This window comes from Ursus maritimus, unplaced genomic scaffold (assembly GCF_017311325.1).
Source record: "Ursus maritimus isolate PB19 unplaced genomic scaffold, ASM1731132v1 scaffold_25, whole genome shotgun sequence".
NCBI lineage: Eukaryota > Metazoa > Chordata > Mammalia > Carnivora > Ursidae > Ursus > Ursus maritimus.
Window position 1 is genome coordinate 11,897,067 of NW_024425008.1, and position 22,854 is coordinate 11,919,920.

General features: G+C 48.9%; 1 protein-coding gene across 13 annotated transcripts in view; it reads right to left on the minus strand.

Moving 5' to 3' along the window:
* DGLUCY (D-glutamate cyclase) overlaps positions 1 to 18,808 on the minus strand; it is a 74,029-nt gene extending 55,221 nt beyond the window's left edge. For all 13 annotated transcript variants that reach the window (XM_008698671.2, XM_008698637.2, XM_040641534.1 and 10 more), the window contains exons 1-2: positions 18,591 to 18,808; positions 16,077 to 16,171 (exon numbers count right to left, since the gene is read on the minus strand). The gene's annotated coding sequence lies outside the window, so the exon portion shown is untranslated. The remainder of the gene's footprint in view (positions 1 to 16,076; positions 16,172 to 18,590) is intronic.
* Positions 18,809 to 22,854: the final 4,046 nt, after the last annotated feature.

Genomic DNA, 22,854 nt, shown 5'->3' on the forward strand with positions numbered 1-22,854 from the left:
ATGGCCAGGACAGGGTGCTCAGGCTGCCTTGCTTCTCCTGGCCTGGCTTCCTGCCTCGGGCCTGGTGGGGCAGGTGTGAACAGGGCCCCTGGGCATGAGTCACCCTCTGCCTCCAGAGCCCCACATTCCTCAATGTCTTTGGGCATGAACGTGGCTGAGGACAAGCTCGCGCTCCACAGCGGGAGTCACCGGGCAGAAGGGTCATCAGTCCGGCGCTTGCTGTGACACACAGGACAATGAATTCCCCCAAACTGGAGAAAATCCCAACTCAATTCCCTGCTTGTGGGCTTTTGGAGTCAAGCAGCCCTGGGGCCTCAAACCTCCCCTCTCCCTATCTGTTGGCTGAGTGACTCAACTGCCCTTCCCTTTCCTTCCCCATCTGTGAAATGGGGTCATGCTTCCTGTCTCAGAGGGAGGTTGGGGCAGTAAAGAAGATGCAGGAAGAGCCTCCAGCCCAGACTCAGGTCCTAGTGGGCTCCCCTCTTTTCTATTCCCCCACTGAATGTTTTAGGGTGGAGTAAATACTCACTTTGATGAATTAAGGGTTAGTCTTTATAATAGAAGGAAACCGGTGTGCTTCCTGAATTTGCTGAGGTGCTGGTAAATGCTGAAACTCCCAAGCTCACACAAGACCAGCCCTGGGATTGGCATGGCTGGCTCCAGGACCTCCGCTCTCCTCCCTCACCACCCCTCTCAAGAACGCTCTGCCAAACAAGACGGTGGGCTCGCTCTCACACACTGCTTTCTCGTTCCTTTTTTTTTTTTTTTTAAGATTTATTTTTTCACTAGAGTGGGGGAGAGAGAGAAAGAGAGAGTGGGGAGGGGCAGAAGGAGAGCGAGACTCTTCAAGCAGACTCCGCGCATGGGGCTCGATCTTACAACCCTGAGATCACGACCTGAGCCAAAATCAAGAGTCAGACGCTTCACGACTGAGCAACCCAGGCGCCCCTACTTGTCCCTTTTTATTTTCTAAGAGTAATTTCCTCCATGTGAGCACTGTAGCTATCTCCTTGCCAAGTCCCACCCCCCAAGAGGGCCCACTTTCCACTTGAGGATTCATGTGCTTCCAAGAGTCTGGACTCTCCTCCAAGGTGCTGGGGGTGGAACCTGTGGCCCGAGCTAAGCCAATCACATAATGCCATCCCCTGCATGCAGGGAGTGGTTCATGGGGCCTCCGAGGGTCCAATCAGAATGTCCCCTGGGACTGTCCTGTGAATGGGGAACAGAAGGTCCACAGGGCTGTAGATGTGAGCCCTGGACTGCTCCAGTCATTCGACTATCATAAGCAAGACAGACTGGGCAAAACAGATGCACGAATGGCAACCGCCAAAGCCCCCCCGCCCAAACCCGGTGCTGGCGCCACGATGGATTTAGAACCCCTGGATCGCACCGTGTCTCAGACTCGCTCCCCCTCTGATTCTCTTGGGTCTGTGAGTTAATAAATCCCACTTGTGTTTAAACCAGTTTGAGTTGGGTTTTCCATAATGCGAGGAAAAACGCACCAGGAACACGATTTCCTCTTGAGAGTTCCAAAGTGCCCATCACCTTCAGACCTCAGTTCCCAAGCCAGGTCTTGAAGAAAGCCCGGCGAATCCTAGGACCTCCTTTCCCCTCAGCTCCGTGTGCTGTTTGTTTAGGACTCAACCGCCCGTGCGATCTGCACAATAAAACTGGTAGTGTCTCCGTTTTCCCACTGAGGACCCTAGGCCCAGGGAAGTTTTCTCCATGCTACCCGTTTATTAGTCAGTAAGATCGGGACTAGAAATGAGGACCCTGAGGGATAGCGAGGCTATTAATAAGCTTTTATCCCTCTTTCTAAATATGAAATTATTTTAATTCCCCAGCTGGATTCTAACTTTCTCGAGTCCAAAACTATTTTTTCTTCCTCTTTTGACCATCCATTGTAGTCACATGAGACGTGTTTGTTACCCAGTGGCCAAGGGAACCTCCTACAGCCCAGAACACCCTGGCCAGGGGCCTGACGATGCCTGGAGGTCTGCAGAGTACTTCAAGAAGTACCAGGTGCTGGGCGAAGTGCTTGACATATGTATTCTCATTTTTAAAAAATGGCTCATTGTCTTTACATTATTCTTGGGCCGGAGGGCAGGTGGCCTTTCTCCAAGGCCTGTTAGCAGAACCTGTTTGGACTGGAAGTGCAAGATCTCTTCCGAAGGCAAACACGGATGACAGGGCCCCTTACTGTGGCACATGGCTGTGCGGAAGGGGCCAGAACTCTGGGTTCGATTCACGGCTCTACTTCTTATCATCTGGGTGGTCTTGGGCAAGTTACTCTGTGTATTTGTGCCTCGGTTGTCTATTTGTCAAATGAAGATATAATCCCACCACCTCTGTGGGCTGTGGGAAGATTCCATCGTATCGAACACTCGGCACAATGCCTGGTATCCTTTTTGCTCTGTTCCTGCCACGTTTCTTCTTTGCTGGGCACGAACCAGTGGCCGGCCCTCACAGGCGTGTGCCCCATACCCCTGCTCCATGGATGATGGCCAACCCCACCCAGGAGCCAAAGAGAGATAGAGAAGTTCAAGGAAACCCAGGTGGGGAGAAGTTTCCATTCCCTTCCTTGCCAAACATAGATTTGCGGCTGGAAAGTCAGAGCACGCCAAGGAATGGTTGTGGCCCGAGCTGCTTTGTTTCACTGCAAGTTCATTGTGTTTGGATTATAACAAAGTGTTTTTCCTTTTGTCTCTGCCCAGCAAGCCATGAACAGTTCCAGATCCAACAGCCTGAGCCCCGGGTCTAAGAAAGGAAAGTGGATTTGCAGTATGTGTTTTTCGATTAAGATGTGACACCGTGTCTCAGAGCAGCCAGGCTTCCCCTCAGATTTTGAGCATTATTGTATAACCAGTATGCACTTGCTCAGGGCTCTTTGTCAGCGGAGGGGAATGTTCTACCTCTTTCAGTAAATGTGACCAAGCCGCCCTTCTCTGTGGCTTAGGCGGGGTCTGGGGCAGGGAAGCCGGAGGGACAGGAAGAGATAAAATGCCTTACATGTTATCACTTCTTCTCATCTCCCCTTGTGTTCAAAGAAGGCAGGTCGGCCCAGCATCTTGTTCCACCCCAGAACCAGGCTTCTGGGGTTACATAGTTACATGTTTCTGCTGGAAGCAGTTCCGTATCTATTTATGGGAGGCAGTGTTCTCGAAGTATAGATCTCCAGGACACCTGCATCAGAGTCCTGGAGTGCTTGATAAAATTGCAAGTTTCTGGCTCTATAGGATTCCCACTGATCTAGACCCTACTAGAGACTGGGAACCTTGGGTAGCAGGTGAGGAGCGTGGGTTTTAGAGTCAGATCAGTATGCACTGAGCCCCACGTTCCAGCCCCAAGTCCAGTACCTGTGGGCCTTGGCCAAGTTATGTAATCTCTCTGGGTCTCTGTTTCATCACCTATCCAAGGGGAAAGCTGAGCAATCGAGAGAGATGGAGCTCACGTGGTTGTCACAAGGATGAAGTGAAATAATGCTTGTTTAACCACGTTTGGCGTATAGTAAACATTCACTACATCTTAACTCTTTTTTTGTTGTATATATAATACCTGCTCTGAAAAAGTCTCAGAACCTTATTATGTACAAGAAATAATAAACTTGGCCATCACAACCAGTGTTAAGAGTCCTGCTGGTACTTTCCACTGGTACAGGTTTTGACAAGTCTACAGACCAGCAACCAGACCCGGAGGTATCTTGAGCTGTCGAACTCCACCAGGACTCACTGCAAATTCTCAACAACGAGCCAGCCAGAAGAGGGCAGCAACAGAGAGCCAGAGTCTAACTGCAGCCTTCCGAGTCACAATGCCTGAGTGTTGGAGGCACTTGGTGTGGTCCAGGTTGGTCCTAGTTTGAAAAGACACTAGATATGGTGGGTGGAGACACGGTAGTGCGGATTTCACACTGGGTGGCGTACGTTAGCGTGGTGGGTGGTGGCTGTGTCTCTGACTCAGCACTTCCAAAGATACTTGTACTTTAAGAAATCACACAGGCATCGCTATATTGTAGCAAACAGCAAAACTTCATTGAGAATGGGAGTAATCTAAACCAGGGATTGGCAAATCCTTTTGTATAGTCTGTGAACTAAAAATGGTTTTTATACTTTTTAAGCATTGTTAAAAGAGGGGAGGTGGGGAACAATATCAGTAGCAACTAACAAAATAAAAATAATAAAACAGACAAGTAACAAAAACAAGAATATTGTGATAGTTAATTTTTTTTGTCAACTTGACTGGGTCATAGGGTGCCCCGAGAGTTGGTTAAACATTATTCCTGGTGTGCCTGCGAGGGTGTTTCCAGATGAGATTAGCATTTGAATCAGTGGGCTGAGTAAAGCAGGCGGCCCTCCACCCACGTGTGGGCATCGTCCAAGTCAAGGAGGGCCTGAATAGAGCAAGAAAGCGGAGGGAGGGAGACTTGCCTTCTGCCCGGCAGTTTGAGCCGAGACATTGGTCTCCTGTCTTCTAATTAGGACCTCCACTGGCGCTCCGGGTTCTCAGGCCTCTCGACTCACTCAGACTGAAAGCGCACCACTGGCTTCCTTGGGTCTCTGGCTTTCAGATAACAGATTGTGGGACTGCTCAGCCCCCATGACCCCTTGAGCAATTTCTTCTCTATTAGATATAAGATACAATAGATAATATAGATATATCTCCTATTGATTCTGTTTCTCAAGACAAGAAAAAAAGAATAAAAAAACCTACACCATACTCAATGATGAAATGTTGAAAGCACTCCCTTTAAGATCTGGAACAAGGCCTAGGAAGTCCCATTATCACCACATGACACTGGCCGGTGTACTAGAACAAGGCGGGGGGGAAGCAAATGGAAATGTGTAGAGATTGGAAAGGAAGGAAAAAAACTCTTGCAGCTCTAAGGATTGTCTGGATGGAAAACCCAGCATCATCTACAGATAAATTATTAAAATTGGTATGAGAGTTCAGGAAGTTTTCTGGATACAAACGCAATATGTAGAAGTCGGTTGCGTCTCTATTTACTGGTAACTATTAGAAAATGTAATTGTAAAAGATACCACGTATAAGAGCATGAGCAAATATCAACACCCAAGAGTAAATCTAACAAAACATGTGAAAGCCGTTATGGGGAAAATAATAAAACTTTACTGAAAGACTTTAAAGGACCTAGGGAAGTGGCGAGCCAGCATGCTCACGACGGAAAGATTCACTATTGTAAATGTATCAGCTATTCCCAAATTGATGTACAGATTCCAGGCAATTCCAACCAAATCCAAACAGGATTTTTAAAAAGAAACTCAACAAACTGATTCCAAAGTTTATTTGGAAGAGCAAAGGGCCAAGAAATGCCAAATCAGGGGCGCCTGGGTAGCGCAGTTGTTAAGTGTCTGCCTTCGGCTCAGGGCGTGATCCCGGCGTTATGGGATCGAGTCCCACATCAGGCTCCTCCGCTACGAGCCTGCTTCTTCCTCTCCCACTCCCCTGCTTGTGTTCCCTCTCTCGCTGGCTGTCTCTCACATAAATAAATAAAAAATTCTTTAAAAAAAAATGCCAAATCATTTTTAAAGAACAGACATGAATGGGTCTGTTTGGCGGCAGGGTGTATTTCCCCGACCAGCTATCAAGACTTCTTGTAAAACCATAGCAATTAAGATTAAATGAAAGAACTCCCACAACTCAACAGGAAAAACAAACTAAAAACAAAAAAACCTCAACCCAATGAAATAATGAGAAAGGACTTGACTAGACATTTCTCCAAAGAATGTATACAAAGGGCTAATAGGCACATGAAAAGACGCTTAAATCACTAATCGTTACAGAAACGCAAAGGAAAACCACAATAAAATACCGCTTCAGGGTCGCCTGGGTGGTACAGTCGGTTGAGCGTCCGACTCTTGCTTTTGGCTCAGGTCAGGATGTCAGGGTCGTGGGATCAGGCCCCGCGTTGGGCTCAACACTGGACACAGAGTCTGCTTAAGACTCTGTCCCTCTGCTCCCCTGCCCCTGCGCTCTCTCTCTCTGTCTCTCTCTAAAGTAAATAAATACATCTTTAAAAAAATTACCACTTCACACCACACCCATTAAGATTGCTATTATTAAAAACAAAATGATACACAAAAAAAGAAAATGGCAAGTGTTGGCAAGGATGTGGGGAAATTGGAACACTTGTGTATTGCTGGTGGAATTGTAAAATGGTGTAGGTAGCCTCTCTGAAAACAGTATAATGCTTACTCAAAATCATTAAACATCAAACTGTAATCCCGCTCTGGGTATATACCCAAAGGAATGGAAAGCAAGGACTCAGACAGACATTTGTACACCTATATTCAGAGCAGCATTATTATATATATGTATATATATATCATTATTATTATTATTCCATAGGTGGAATATTCACAATATTATTAGTCACAATATTCTGCGATAGGTCCACTGATGGATGAATGGATAAACCAAATATGGTACACACATATACCGGAATATTCCAAAAAGGAAGGACATTCTGACACGTGCTACCTGAATGAACCTTGATGACATTACACTTGTGAAGTAAGCCAGACACAAATACCATATGATTCCACTTATCTGAGCTACCTGAGATAGTAAATCAATAAAGACAAGAGTAGAACGGTGGTTACTAGGGCTAGAGGAGGGGGGATGGGGAATCATTGTTTAATGAGGACAGAGGCTCAGTTTGGGATTCTGAAACAGTTCCTGAGTTGGATGGTGCTGATGGTTGTATATTGAGTGAATGTACTTAATGCCACTGAAATGTATACTTTAAAATGGTTAAGATGGCAAATTTGAAATTATGAATATTTTACCACATTTTTTAAAAAGATTGGGTGAGGGGCACCTGGGTACCCAGTTGGTTGGGCATCTGGCTCTTGGTTTTGGCTTGGGTTGTGGTCTTGGGGTCGTGGGATCAAGCCCCACATCGGGCTCCACTCAGCAGGGAGTCTGCTTGAGATTCTCTCTCTCCCTCTCCCTCTGCCCCTCCCCTGCTCGCATTCTCGCTCTCTTTCTCTCATGTTAATAAATAAATAAATAAAAAATTTTTAAAAAAGACTGTGTGACATTAGAGCAGGAATAAACAAACATCAGTAGAGCAGAACAGAGTAACACGACTCAAAATGTAGTCTGTACATTGCTTGTTGTCTCCCCCAAACTGTTCGTCATGGGCCCACAATAGTACAGACATAAAACCTTTGGAAACTTGGATAGCAACAGACAGAGTAAGTTTAAGTTCGTTGAATCTATTAATAAAAACTTGGGACCTTTATTTTGTGTATCTTTTTAAATTTCTTTTTTCTAGTAATTGATTTTTATTATATTTATAAAACTATTGATCTGCAATGGATTATGGGAAAAACTGGCGCTCAACACAGAAAGTCTGGGAGCTCGGAGGAAAAAAAACAACCACTCACACATGGAAAGTTGATTTCTGATGGAGAGGACATTGCAAATAAGTGGGGAAGAAAGTAAAACCGGGAGCCGACCATCTTAGAGCAATCACAAAAATCAAAGCCAGGTAGATTAAATACTTAAAACACGAAAGATTTAACACTTTAAATATGAAAGACAAAACAAGAAATTCTTAGAAGATAATATTGGGAAATATCTTAACGCAAAGGCAATCCCAAACTACGGGTAGATCTCTGAACGTACAGAGCTGATATCAGATTAAAATCCTATAAACCCATAGTGAGCTCTTATGAATCAATAAAAAAAATACTAACAGCGCATTTGAAAATAAGCAAAAGACATAAACAGACATTTCACAGCGGAGGAAAAGCAGATGGTTCATAAACATGGAACGAATCTGCACATCAATGGTAAGCAAATACATGTGATTTACAACCGCAAGGAGCCACAGACCACGCCCATGCAACTGACAAACGTTAGAGTTGACAAGAATGAGGTCCAGCAAAACACTATCGTTGACCGCTAGCGGAAGCATAGATCATTACGATCTCTTTGGGGGGAAACTAGCTTCATCCAGGAGACTGGAGGGTGTGAGCGCCCTTCCAACAGGCAATTCCACGCATAGGTACACACTCGAAAGAGCAGAAGAGATACGTGCAGTGTGGGATACTCCCACAGTGGACTAGTATGCAGCAATAAAAATGACCACAGTGACTTGCATCAACGTAAATGAATCTCAAAAATGTAACGTTGGATGAAAGAAGTCGCAGAAGAATATATATTGTAGCATTAAAATAGGCAGCCATGCTCTGCAAGACCAAGTAATATACTGCTTAGGGATTTAAGCATGTGTGTGTGTGTGTGTGTGTGTGTGTGTGCGCGTGTGTGTGTGTGTGTGGTACAACTATAAAGAAAAGCATGGCTGATGAATTCTGTATAGGTGCTCTCTGATAGAGCGAGGAGTGTTGACTGGGGAGGGGCATTCAGAGGCTTCTAAGAAACTCACACTGTTCTATTTCTTTCCTTGGGAGGTGGGGATGCAGGTGTTTTTTTACTATTCTTTAAGCTGAACATATGGCTTATAAGTATGCATGATACATTCCACAATTTTAAAAAACATAAAGGATGAAAAGCCTCTCCATGATGGTTAAGGATGCAGGAGAAAGGTCAAATCCCCTGAAGGTGCAGGCAAAGGCTGGGCAGGCTGTCGTACTCAGGACCAACAGGAAAATGCAGACCAAGAACCTCAGTTAGGCTCAGAGGCCTAACTTGTGAACATTTATTTTCGCCTCTCAAGTATTTTTTCCTTTCAGAAACTGCCATTCCCTGCAACCCAGAGGGTCTGTCTGGTGGGCATGGGACTCGGGACAGTTAATCAGGGTACCTCCTCTTGTCTGGCCTCAGTGGTTAATACAGGGATAAACAGAGGTCCCAAGCCAGCCCAGTCAGAGCTGTCCGTGTCCTTCTGCTGAAACTATCAAGAAAGGGGTAATCTTGCTCTATGCAAATGCATGGGAGGCCTAGAGCTCCAAGAAATCAGCCTGGAAATGAAGGCAGCAGAGAGAAAAGCAGAAACGAGGACTAGGGAGTCACAGAGGGGCAGAGAGAAGGGTAAGAGACAGACAAAGCCCTCGTCCTGTCCTTTGAGGGTCTTGATCCAGCTATTCCTGATTCCCATTATGTAGATAGTTGCAGATCCAGTTGCAATAAAAAATGTGCTGTGTAGCATAGAATTTTCTACCAGGAGCAGGGCTTTGCAAGTGACAAGCCCTAATATGTGGCATTGGCTGTGTTGGGGTGCGGAGTGGGACAGTGTGGAGCTCCCCCTCCCTGACCAGGAAGTGAGCAATATCTGTTAAGTGGAGCAAAGCTGATAAATTCTCTCTTGTTGAGTCTGGGGATTCAAACTACATGGAAATTCAAAGAACTTGTTAAAAAAAAAAAAAAGCCAGGTTATGGGTATGCAATGGCTACTTCTTCATCTTTTTTCTTTCTAAAGATTTTATCTATTTGAGAGACAAAAAGCGCACAAGCCAGGGGGAGGGCAGAGAAGCGGACTCCCCTCTGAGCAGGGAGCATAATGTGGGACTGATCCCAGGACCCTGGAATCATGACCAGAGCCGAAGGCAGATGCTTCACCGACTGAGCCACCCAGGCGCCCTTCTTCAGTTTTTAGTAAGGTACCGTAACAAAAAGACACACTCGAATCTCAGCGGCCTTTCTGAAAGCAGGGAATTGGGAAAACAGAGCCATGAGATCCTCCTTCTGCCTGTGGCCAGTAATTCAACCGAGCTGAGAGCCAGACATCATCTTTCAGGACTGCAAAAGTCAAATCCCTGCCTGGGGCTAAGTTTGTTGGCAGCGCAGTCTGGAAGAAGGAAGACACAGTGGGAGATAAGAGAGAAAGCCTAAGAGGGCTTCTTCCCCTCCAGCAGCTCTTGCTGGGCCCTCCCAGACTGGCCAAAGTGGCTATTCCCCCCACTGTAGACTCCCATCCGATGGGAAAGAGCCTGAGGGCAAGTGGCCCAATTATCCCTGCCTCTCTCCCACCACCCAGCGCATTCAGCACAGAGGCCAAATGGCTGTAAGTCTAAACGAAAGCCAGGGGAGGGCAGAGCACAGAGCTGATGTGTGCAGACAGACGCGGTGAGGACAGGGTCCAGATTCCAGAGCATGACTTGACTGGGCTCCAGCTCTGGTTGCCAGCTCACGGAGTTATCAGAAAACTAACTGCCCAGCAACTGTCTCAAAGTTTAGAGAGTCATACTGCCAGAGACACCCCAGTCTAGCAAACCACAGCACGAGATTGCTCAACTGCTGGGGCCAGGCCCAGACCTCTGTACTTAGATCCTCATAAAGGGGCCTGTGCGAGTATACAGTGTCCAGAAGGCACATTCTCTCTGATGCTGCTCGCGGACGGTAATGAGCAAGGGAGAGTCTTCCAGAGAGCAGAGCCCAGGCACCCCTGGATGACGGAGGAACCGCTATCCTCCAGAAGATATGAAGTGGACTCTTGCCAATCGTCTTCTACAGCATGTTGGCTGAGTGACTGCCACACGCTGTTTCCCTTATTCCCTTTATTCAATGCCAAGTGGTTTTTCTTCCAAGTGTCTTATTTTTTTTCCTCCACCATTAAATGCTGGGGTGTTGAACTTGATCAGTTAGCTGTCAGCTGACAGATTCTTAAGAGTAACATCCAGGCCCGACCAAGAAGAATGTGCAGCCGCCAGCTTTCCTTGCATGTGGGCAGCCTGTACCGTGCTGGGGTGGTGCATTTCTGGAATTGTTTATATGCGAGGCGGTCAAGGGGGACAGTGTAGTGTCTGTCTACTACTTTCTGTCTGCCCTGTAATTAGTTTCATTATGCCCTCCTCCCCCCAAAAATATACGTCTAAGTCCTAACTCCCAGCACCTGTGACTTATTCAGGAAAAGGGTCTTTGCAGATGTAATTAAGTGAAGGATCCGAAGACGAGATCGTTACGGATTGATCAAGCAGACCCTGAATTCAACGACGAGTGTCTTTACAGGAGGACGAGACACAGAACAAGGGAAACACAGAAGGAGTGGCCTCAGGATGGTGGAGGCAGAGACCAGATGAAACAGCTGTAAGCCAAGCAACACCAAGGACTGCCTGGGGCCAAAGAAGCTCGATTGAGGCAAGGAAGGATTATTCCCTCGAGTCTTTGCAGGGAATGTGGCTCTGCCAACACCTGGCTTTCAAACGTCTGCCCTCCAGAACTGTGAAAGAATACATTTCTGTTGTTTTTAGCCACCAAATCATGGTAATTTATCGTGGCAGCCTTGGGAAACTAATACGTACCCAGACATTCTGACTGTCAATCACCCTCTCAGACCCAGGTGACCCATCAACACACCCTGTCCCTCGAGATCACATTGATTGGTTTGGGGATGGTCACTGCAATGGACTATTTATCTGTCCCCAGAATTCATATATTGGAATCCTCACCCCCAGTGTGATGGCATCAGGAGATGGGCCTCTGGGAGGGGATTACGTGATGGGGGTGGAAACCTCATGAATGGGATTAGTGCTTTTACAGAAGAGACCCCACAGAGCTCCCTTTCCCTTCCGGCCTCGTGAGGTCTTAGTCAGCCAGGAAGCGGGCTCTACGCAGACACCAAATCTGCCCACACCTTGATCTTGCACTTCCCAGCCTGCAGAACCGTGAGAAGTAACTGTGTGTTTGTGGACTTTTTGTCTTAGCAGCCCAAACAGACTCAGATAGTCACACCACCCAGAACAGGCAGTCAGAGTTACCTTTTGAATTTGGATAGCTGTTGAGAAAGAAGTTTCTTGCCCGGAAATCGCTAGATGCAAGGACAATTTCTGTCCCTCCATAGAGAGGGCCGGCCTGAGAAGGGAGCTCGCTGAGAAGGACGCAGAGCCAAGGGGTATGAAGAGAGAGGCATGGTTTAATGATGCTATCCCTGGCCCTACAAACAAGCATAGCTAAACACAGATCTCCCGCTGGGATTTCCGGCCAGTAAATTCATCTTTCTTGCATAAGTCGTAAGTTGGGACTGTCACTTGCAAACCCTGGGTCCTGATCGGCATATTCTGAGAGGTATCTGATCCCGGCCGATCTCCTCAGCCGTGGGGAGCCCAGGAGAAGTAGAGGTCTCCTCTGGTGGCCTGAATGAGGCTCCTGGCATCTCTGGCTCTCCTGGTCTGGGCCATTGGACCAGTCCCGGTCCACACAGCTGGACAGCCAGCCAGTGTCTTATCTGAAATGCTGAGGTGATTACCACAGACAGAACCCCGGCCAGTCCAGAGAACAGATTTGGCAGCAAGTAAAGTTCAAGTACAGAGGTGAAATCCCATCATAATGAACAACGAAAACTTCTGTAAAACATGAAGATTTGCTTCTATTGAACCACAGAACCCGAGCGAGAGGCCAACAACGGCTCTGGAGCACAAGGCTTCCTTCCCCCGGCCCGGACAGCATCACCTTCCACCAAGGCTTTCTCCAAGCCTTCCATGCTCCTGGCTGAGGAAAGTCACTGTTCACAGAAAGTCCAATCCACCACGAATTTACAAGCAGCTACCCCCACAGAGACCCCGTTTGCTACCTGAAGCCTTAAATCCCACTGAACTGTCAACCGCCCAGGCCGAAAGCCATAACTGAATGAATTCAGAAACCCCAGAGAATAAAGAACCCCAGGGCAAATGCAAAAATACCATGTATTCTGACAGCTCAGAGGAAAGACTCAGTGGGAAGGGGGGACAGTCGTGCTTCCTCCTTATGCTTAGCTCCTTGGGAGTGAATTTGCAAGGACTAACTGCTCTGCCCTGAGCTGACTGGCTGTGCAGCTTCTAAATGTCTGATTGTCAAGGCCAAACCATGCTTCCATTAAAAAAACCGGATACACCCTGGAGAGTTTTTACAATGGACCTTAACCCGATGCCTCAGGATTCCTGAGCGAGAGTTAGAAGTTTCTGAAAAAATAGTCTATTCCTTTACCATTTGTAGAGCATCTTCTATGTGCCAGACAACATGCTTCCGTGCTTCAGCCCCGGAGCTGTTGATGGGGAAGTTGATGAGTGAAATTGTGAGAGCAGCGCCAGGCAGTCGTGGCCTGCGAGATGCTGCCTGAGCTGAGTTTTGACAGACAACTGGAAATTAGCCCCAGGAGGAAGGTAGAAGAAGGCCCTGCTGGTGAAGACATGTCCCAAGGCATGAACCTGCAGCCCCCTGAGTGGTGGGCACACTTGGAGTCAAGATGGAGAGGGGCTGGACTGGTAGGCAAGGAATCAGTCAGGAAGGGTCATGTGATTAACTGAAGGCGCGTGAACTTTATTGGAGATCTTTGGGAGCACTGAGGAGCAGGAGGATGCCCTGAGCCAATGGCATTAGCGGGATGACCACGGCAGGACTGCAGTGAAGGACAGAAGTAGAGACAGTCCCTCGAGGGTCCTTTGCCATAGGTGGGTGAGAAGCAATAGAGGCTTTCCCCAATGGTAAGGGAATGAGGGGAAAAGGGGGGGGGTACAGGAGTTGGAGGATTCACTGGAATATGATAGCTGATTGAAAGCAAAAGGTGCAATGAGAAGTGGGATCCAAGATAATGACTAGATTTCTTTGCTCTGGCATAGGAAGATGGGGTCATGGTACCATTCCTAAAATAAGGACATAAGAAGATGGATAAGTCTTGGAAGAGCCTGATGAGGAGTCTGGCTTTAGAATGCTAAGTGGGAGGAACCTGGGGACTGCCATAGCAGCTGTCCACGAGAAACTGGACATTCCGGACCAGATGTCAGGAGGGAGAGTGGGGAGCACACCAAGGACGGCAAGGGAGAGGGTGAGAAGAGCAGTGGGTGAGACACAGAGGCCCAGGGGACATTCAGGAAATGGGTGGAACAGGAGGTCTCCATAGGGAAACCATGAGGAGATGGAAAACAATGTCCAGCAAAGTAAGGTGGAAACCTAGAGAGCAGAGGCACCTGGAGAGGGAGGCTCGAAATGTGGGGGGGGGGGCAATAGTACCAACGTTCTAGAAAGATGGAGTCACCTCAGGGAAGAAAAACACTACCTGGACCTGGAGAATGGCTGTCTCTCATGACATCAGTCTGGGCATCTGATCATGGGAACGTACACCAGATCACAATGGGTGATGGAGGACTGAATGTGCAGGCGGGCGGTGTCGACAGCCAGTGTAGACGATTCTTTCAAGAATCTTGGCTGTGAAGGGGGAGAGAGAGGGAAACTGAAGGGAGAAGTTAGACAGAAATATGGGATTAAGGACAGAGTACTGTTCAGACTGGGGACACTGCTGAGAATTTCGGTAGACAAGAGGCTGACAATGCGAGCAAGAGAGCACAGTGACTGGAGGGGGCTTCCTGGGGGGGTGTGGGAGGGTGCCTGTACACGATCAGCCATGGGCAGGAGCACACCCCTTCCCTGGCATGGGAGCAGTGGTGAAGCAGAGTAGAAGACACACTGGGGGACTACCAGGGAGGACCTAGAGAATTTATTGGGCCCTCAATTTTGTTCAGTTTTATCAGTGGACAGGACAGATCCTCGTCATGATAATGACAGACAATGAAATGGAGGTTCAAACAGAGGTTGATGGAAGAGGAACAGTCAGGAGGGGAACCAATTACAAAACAGGACAGGGGAAGGTCTAGGGACACTTGGAAGGGTTTCCCAGCAGCCTTGGGAACCCAGGACTCTAATGGTCCAGATGATGTGATGGACAAGTCCTCCTACAGCAGTCAGAGCCCCAGGAAGGAGCAGGGCGGTTCAGCTGCGTGGGTGCACACAGAAGGATAAGCAGGCAAGAGGGATGAGAGAGATGTGGGTTAGAGTGAGAGCCCAGCCCCCACAGTCAAGTGAAGCCACGCCTGAGTTAATAGCAGTCACTGGTTCAGGTGTTTAGCACAAGGGGCAGGGTCACTTCTGTGTATAGCCTAGTGTCCCTTTTCAACAAAGACAGTGTCCGGAGGCAGATAAACCAAAAATGGAAAGAGCAGGAGTTTTAGAATCAGGCAGATATGGGGTTAAAACCATCCCTACCATTTCCTTCTCTGCGCTCACATTTTTGGTCCACAAAATATGAAAAATCCATGCTTTGCAGAACGTGCAAGGATTAAATGAGATGGTCAATGCAGCGTACCCCTGCTAGGCTGTAAAGTCCACCAGGTGCCTGTTCTGTTGCTCAGGGCTCGCTCTGACTTCTGCCTTGAGTGGGTGCTTGGCACATGGTAGGCCCTCAACAAACACCAATTTCCCTCTTCATCTGTTAGGCAATATACATCAAAGTACCTTCTCTGTCCCTGGAGTAAGCTCCCCCTAGACCATTGGTATTCCCTTTTTTGGCCCATCCAATCTCAGTTCCTTGCAACGATGAGAATGGAATGTCGATCTACATTCCCTTTCATTGAGCCAGGTTGTTATTTTACTTAGTGCTTTCAGAAATGTAGACACCATGGAGGTTGAACTCGAAGGCCACAGAGCTGTGGGACCACACGGCTGCCCAACCACCCACCAAACATGTGGCTTGATTTCTTTATTACAACCCTGTGGGCTCATAGGTAATCTTTGATGAGGTGGGGGGAAGGTTGCCTCTTCAACACATGCAAGGATGGATTCCAGGAGAACGGAAGGAGCAAGGATCTTTCCTTCATCAGCCACCAGGACTCAAGATCACAAGGAATAGTGACTCTCTGGAGACTCTGGAGTATGGAATTTACATTGCAGGTTGGGGAAGTTGTCAAAAGACCAGAAGAGAACCAACAAATAAACAGAGCCAATGTCACCCTTGCTAGGAGGTTTGGGCGGTAAGGGGACAGGCTGTCCAACCCCACGGACAGTCGGTCTGGCAAGCCGGCAGGAGATAACTGCGCTGCTGCCAGAGGCATTTATCTGAAACATGGAGCCAAGAGCTGTCCCTAGATTTTGCTAAAGAACAAATCCAGGAGTATATCAGGCATCCATCAGGAAGTAGAGCTCAGGCCGGCCGAGAAACTGGCAGCCTGAGGGGGCACTGGTGCCCCCTAGTCCAAAGCGCCCATCTGGGACAGGTATGGCCCCATGACCAGGACCGGTCCCCAGTTTCCGCCCTCCCTTTCTTCCTTTTAGTAAGAGGACTCCTCCTATGTGTTACCTGGGCATACTTAGTTGGCCCAGCTACAGACTACATTTCCCAGACTCACCTGCAGCCAAGTGTGCCGGTTCCGGTCAATGAGCGATCTGAGTGGAAGGGCCTGAACAACTTCCGAGGTGCGTCATCCAGAAGGGGGCTGTTTGCCTGCAGGCAGGAGCAGAAGGTGGAGGTGGTTGAGCAGCTACAACCAGGCAGAAGAGGGGGACACCCTACACCCCTAGGGAGTGGGAAGGAACACAGTTCAGGGAGGCTGGGTTCCTGAAGGACCCTGTGGAGCAGAGCTGTTTACATCCTGGCCAGCAGGTGTAAGAGAAATACCCTTCCATCCTTCTGGAGCCAATGTATTTTGGGGTTTTTGTTACAACTTAGCCTGTGCCCTAAGGCATACAGAGTGTTTCCCACAGGTGCAGATACTAATAGTTTGAGTACTGACAGTGATATTGATTAAAAACTTACAGTGTACCAGGCACTGTTCTAGACACTCTGCATATGTTATCTCATTTAATCCACACAACGCTCCCTTGATAAGGGCTGTTATCCCCATTTTACGGAAGCAAGCACTGGGAGGTTTGGTACTTTGTCTGAAGATGCACGGCTACTGACGGACCTAACCAGTAGTCCAACCAGTACTCTAGATGGAGATCCTACCCTTAGTCACTATGCTTTTCAGAGCAGAACGTTTTACAGTTCCATGCAGGGTAAAGGACACAGCTTACTCTGACTAACTTTTCTTCAAAATGACTGCAGGACCAAGGCAAGTCATTTGGTTTCTCTGCTGTTGGTTTTCTCCAAGAGAGCACAGGAAGGGGACCCAAACTAGTGATCTCTCGGAACTGTTGGAAGGAGAAAATGAATTCACGTATATTTAAGAAATGCTTTCAAAGCTATCCAGTGTGGCATACGTGAAATATCGCCTTAAAGCAGGCTGGGAAATACTTAAAACCAAAATAAGAAAATGCACTCCGTTTTTTTAATGCAAATGTCATCTAGCAACTGGCAGATCGCCTGGAAAGGCTGTGGAGTCTGTTAGGGAGAGGGGTATGTCTGGATTTGGGCATCTGTCAGCCTCCACCGAAAAGGGGAGAGATTAATTGAAATTCATTGAAAGAGAGCACACCTGTGTGCATGGTGTGTGTGTGTGTGTGTGTGTGTGTGTGTGTGTGCACAGGCTCACACACACACACCCAATAGAAGGCTCCGTAGAAGAGAATCATTATTATCAAGACCAGGAGTAGCAGCAGTTTGCAATGCCTGTGAGAACCGGGCAGGTACAGAGGTTGGGGGGTGCGGTGGGGCAGGCAAAATGCTTGCATGTGAGTAGGGACCGCTGTGTAAGCCTGGTGTCCAGGGCTTTCAGAGTCATACATGAAATCTCCCCATTTTCCAAGCATGCTCAAATTAATAAATAAATAAAACATTTCAGGGGCCAGCAGTTGATCTCTGGGATCTAACCCTGCAGCCGGATGTCACATCTGGCTCTTTCTGATGCCTCATCGTCATGATGGACAAGCCCCGGTTCTGCGTTCTCTCCGCTAACCCCACCCTGCCCTGCCCTTCACCCCAGGCCACCTTCCTCTTCCTTCCTTCTCATCCTCACTGCACCTGCTGGTAAAGCCAGCTTTCTCTTTGCTCCCTACTCTCAGACCTCCCCTTCCCTTCCTTTTAGCATGTACCCAGTGCTCTTGAAGGCACAAAGTAGCTCCCCTCCTCTGCGTGCCAATCAATGCCAACCTTCTCCTTTCTGCCAACATGATCTCAGCCTGCTACCCGCCCCCAACGCGGGATAATTTTTGCACAGTCTCAGGAAGTAAGGCGGATTATAGTTAGCTCTCAATTGTCCGTAATGGAGGAGGGGGGCAGGGAGGCACAGATAACATGAGAGAAGGGACACCCCAAAGTCACAAGGCTTTGCCTTTAGTGTTCGGTGGCGCACGCGTCAGAAGCACGCCGCTGCAACCCCCTGTGCCAAGTTGGTCGTGGCCCCCCAGTGGAGACGGAGACGACTCACGGCCCGGGGAGAGCCTGGCAGAGCATTCACAGAGCTCTGCCTCCAGCCAAGGTGGAGGTGATGGTCTGGCTGCTGCCTCCCCTCCACCTTTCCCTCCTCAAAGGTCCCTGCCGACGTCCCACAGGTGCCCAGGAAACTCTGCAGGCCGACTGCCTCATGCCAGCCACGGCCCCCTCGGCCACCCCCGTTGTGGCCATTAGCTTCACTGCCTCGTGACAGGCAGGCTTGCGGCCCCCAGCCCGACAGTTACACTGACAGGTTTCAGTTTTACTTTCTCTGCTTTCACACGACCTTGGCATTCTCGGGGCCGTGGCATGGACCTCAAGGCCCGGGCAGGCGCGGGGACAGAGTGGAGACTCGCCACCCACACCTGAGGTGTTGTTGGGTGGCACCTCTTGGGGAGCTGAGCCCTGACTTTCAGAGGCCCCCCGTGGAGAAACAATTTCAGGGAACAGCCCGTGCGCGGCCCACAGCTGCTCCGCTGCCGGTGGGGGTGTGTGTGATGTCCTGGGGCGCGGGAGGGGCTGCACCGGGTCCTGTGCCCTCCTGACTTACTGTTGGTTTGGGACGTCTGGACTAGGGCTACAAACAGTTCCTCTCTTTGTTTCCACGGCCTCGCAGAATGTGTGCTTCCCCCAAAAAGGCATAAAGGTCCCCTTTCTTCGGCTTGCCCGCGCCACCGCCACTGGGGCTGTTCGCAGGGCTCAGGTCTGCAAGCCCAGGCCAGCCCCAGCGCTGACTGTGGCAGCCTGCAGCCCGTGCTCACGTGGCCCGCGTGCAATGGCGGGGTGGCCTCCTGTGGCCTTCTGGGCAGGCAGCCAGCTCCCGTTCTTAAAGCTGCAGAGCCTCCAGTGGCTGGGTGCCCGGTCGTTCCTGCAGGAGTTAGCCTGCCCTCCGTGGAAATGGGCACGCGTAATGCAAAAGGCTTGGGGAAACTTTGAAAAATCCTGATGCCTGAGTGGCAGCCCCAGAAATGCTGATGTAATTCATCCAGGAGTAGAGCCGGGGCACCGTCCAGGAGATGCTAATACGCACTGAGTCCTGGGAATCACCTTAGCGCTTCTCAGACCTCAGTGAGCTCAGGAACCACTTGGGGATCCTGTTAAAAGGCAGATTCTGATGCGGAAGGTCTAGGGCCGAGGTTCTGCATTTCCAACAAGCTCCTGGGAGAGGCAATTGCTTCTGCCCCACAGACCACACTGAATAGCAGAGATGAGGGTTGTATCCGCACCCTGCCACCCCCATTTGGAGGCCATGGTAAGTTCCTCTCTGGACCTCATCGCTCACCTTGGTCAGCTGTCGTGAGGGTTAACTGGGGTAAGCACGAAGCACTGGAGGAGCACCCAGCCCTCGGAAAGGGCTCAGTAGATGGTGGCTCCGTCAAGGGTAGAACAGGATCTACTTTCTTCTCCTGCTTCAAAGCCACTCGACTTCTCTTTTGTGCCACGATGAAGCCTAAACACCACCCGAGTTCCCTTACTGAATGGTCCCTGCTCACACCTGTGGCTTCACCTCCTGCCTCTCGTGAATCTCTGCACCCTCACCTCAAAACGCAAGTCACACACGTACATAAATCAACTCTTGTCTTCCCTTTCATCCCTGGGCCCTCCCGGGCCTCTTCTGGGCCTGGTTCAGCCTTTCCATCCTCTGCTCCACTGGCTAACTTCTTGCCTTCCCTAATGACTTGGCACAGGTGCGAACTTCCTCCAGACAGCCTTTCCTGGCACCCAGGTACAGGAGAGGTGCCACCTCTGGGTTCCCACAGGGCGCCACGCTGCTGCTCCCAAAGCCCTAACCCTTAGGCTCTGTCGGTGTCGATTTGCTTGTCTCTCTGCCTCTAATGGTTGGAAGCTCAGGGCAGTCTGAGCTCATGACTGTGTTAAACAATATTGGAATGAATGAGCGAGAGAACAAATAGAACGAACGGGTTTAATTAATTGAACGAACGAATGAAAGTTCTCTTGATTGAGAGAAGCAGAACCCCCGTGTTGTGCAATCCCACCCAACCAGGGTGCTATCTCTGACCGGCCAGACCCTCTGTGTAGCTCTGCAAAGGTCCCCAGTGACCACACATACTCATCCTTCACCGTCCCTAGCCCCAGCCTTGCCTGCAGAGCCCTGGTGGGAAGTTGCTCTGATTGACGTCCTGTTTCTGAGGATGAACAGAAGTAAATGGTCGTTGTTACATTGGTCCCAAGTCACAGAGGAGCCAGATCCCATGAATTATGTTAAACGTTATTAGACATTAGCCCAAAGATGGAAATAACCCAAGTGTTCCACCAACAGATGAATAGATAAACACATGGGGCATAAATACACACAATGGGATCTATAAAAAGGATGAAAGTCTGTACACCCCACAACACGGATGAACCTTGAAGACGTTACGCTAAGTGAAAGAACTCAGACACCAAAGGACAAATATTATCTGATTCTACTTACGTGAGGTACTTAGAAGAGCCAAATTCATAAGAGTCAGAGAATAGATGAGTGGTTACCAGGGGCTGGAGGAGCAGAGAATGGGGAGCTACTGTTTAATGGGTACAGAGCTTCTGTTTGGGATGATGGCTAAGTTCTGGAAATGGATAGTGCTGAAGGCTGCATGACACTGTGAATGTACTTGATGCCATAGGACTGTGCACTTAAATATGGGGAAAACGGTAAGTTCTATGTGTCTATATTTGACAAAACACACACAAAAGGCTGTATTAGAAACCTAAACTACGGTGACACCCTAACTAACATGCATCCCTCAAGCAGTGACTATTTATAAAGCGGCAGAGTTTCAGAGCCTGGAACAGACCCCGGCCTTTTCTTTCCATGTTTCCTTGAGGCTTAAGGCTGTAATGGAGAGCCCCAGAAGGTTAGACTGCGGGGACTACCAGAGGTACGAGGAATGTCAAATATTTACAGTTGGTTTTTTCAGTGGGTGAGATCCGGCCAGACTGCTAGGGCAGGGAACCAGTACAATGTTCCGATAGTGTCAGAGCATGCTTTGGAAAAGAAGCAGTTGCTTGTGTCAAAAGAATTTAGGAGTATAATCAAGCCATTGCTGGTAATTGCTCAGCTAAAATGAGTTCCCCTCAAAAGCAAAAACAAAACAAAACAAAAAACCCTAAACCCAGGTGACTATTGTATGCCAGGTAATTGAAACTATTCCAAAGTTAAGAAAAGGGAAGGCGATGGAAGGGATTGAGTGGGTGACAGAAATAGGAATCGAGATGCTTTTCCCAGCCTGAATTAGATGGGAAGCTTCCAGAAGTGGCTGCCCCATGACAGTGGTGGGCTGAGGGATCAGTCCTCAAAAGTGGATCGGGCCTCCGGTTAGAACTGAGGTTCCTGCCAGCTGCTGAAGAGAGATCAAAGTCCATGTCTTGTTCTGGCTCCACGGAGACCTCGAGGAGGAGAAACCACACACCATTGGCCCGCAGCCAGCACCCCTTGGCCTCATTTCGCTCGTTTTACATCAGCCCGGGAAATACGGGTTAGGGAGGAAGCCTGCAAGTCCCTGTCTGCTGAGTCTGCAGAGGTAGCCGAGAAGGGCTTGGATTCTGGTTGCCAGCTCTCTCCCGTTCAGGCTGGGCCTCCAACCAAGATTCTGCCTTCTCGGGCCCCATACAACTTCCCCTTTCTGCAAAGTGCACTTGTTACTCTGATCTCTGATCTGCTCCACCTCTCGAAGGGAAAGCAGGGAGGGAGATCCCTGAGTATTACGATCTGCACTTTACACCTGGCGGAGGAGGCCCCCAGAGTATAGGGCAGCCGACGTGTGAAGTCCTCCAGGCGTCAGGGCCCCCGCAGGTCCGGGGCGGGACATAGGGCAGACTTCATCACTTCCCTCATCTGCAGATCTCAAATCAACCTTTACTTCCTCCAGAAGTGTCCCTGGCCCCCCAGACCAAGCTGCCATCTTCTATTATAAATTCTCATAACCGCCAGATTTCTCCTTCAAATCACTTTAGGGACCTCTAAATTCATAAAATTATTTGATTGATTCTCCCACTAGACAGTAAGCTGCATGAGAGCAGGGAGCATGCCTGTTTGGCTGGCTGCCATGTCCCCTGCTTGTAACAAAGTGACCAGCACATAGTAGGCGCTCCATCCATGCCTGACTGAGTCAGTCAACGGGAGCCAGAGGAGAGTTCTGCAGCATTTCACGGGGGCCCTGAAATTCAACTTGCTCCCATGTTTATTGCATTTTATTGCAAAGTTATGTTATAATAGCTACCATTTCCAACCACAGCAGTAACTATAGTAACCATTTATTGAGTTCTTACTATTTGCCATGTTCATGTTTTATCTTAGTTAGGGCTTTGTCTCTTTTGATCCTGACCACCATGCTCTGGAGGATTTCACTGTTGTGATGCCCTGTCAAAGATGAGAACACCGACGTTCCGGAGGGCTAAGTGTCTGGCCCACAGTCATGTGGACATCCAGCCACAGAGCAGGGATTTGACTACTGCTGGGTTCTGTCATGTAAACTCCATGAAGGAGCTAAGGCTCAGAGAGGTCAAGCAACCTGCACGACGTTACACAGCTAGGAAGCCACAGTCAGGTTCCAACCTAGACTCTGATTCCAAAAGACTACTCTCCAAAAGAATGTCGTCATGGCCTAGTAAAAAAAAGCAACTAATGAATTATCGAACTTTACATCAAAATAAATAAAAAGGTCATTTTAGACAACGACCAGAGAAGTCCCAGGTAGTGAGTCCACCAGGGTGAATCAGAGCCAGAAATTCCAATTCCACTGAACAGGGACTAGGAATTTCTGCGGAAGGCTCTGGCGTCCTGACTCCAGCTCCGGGCCCAGGGCACATTC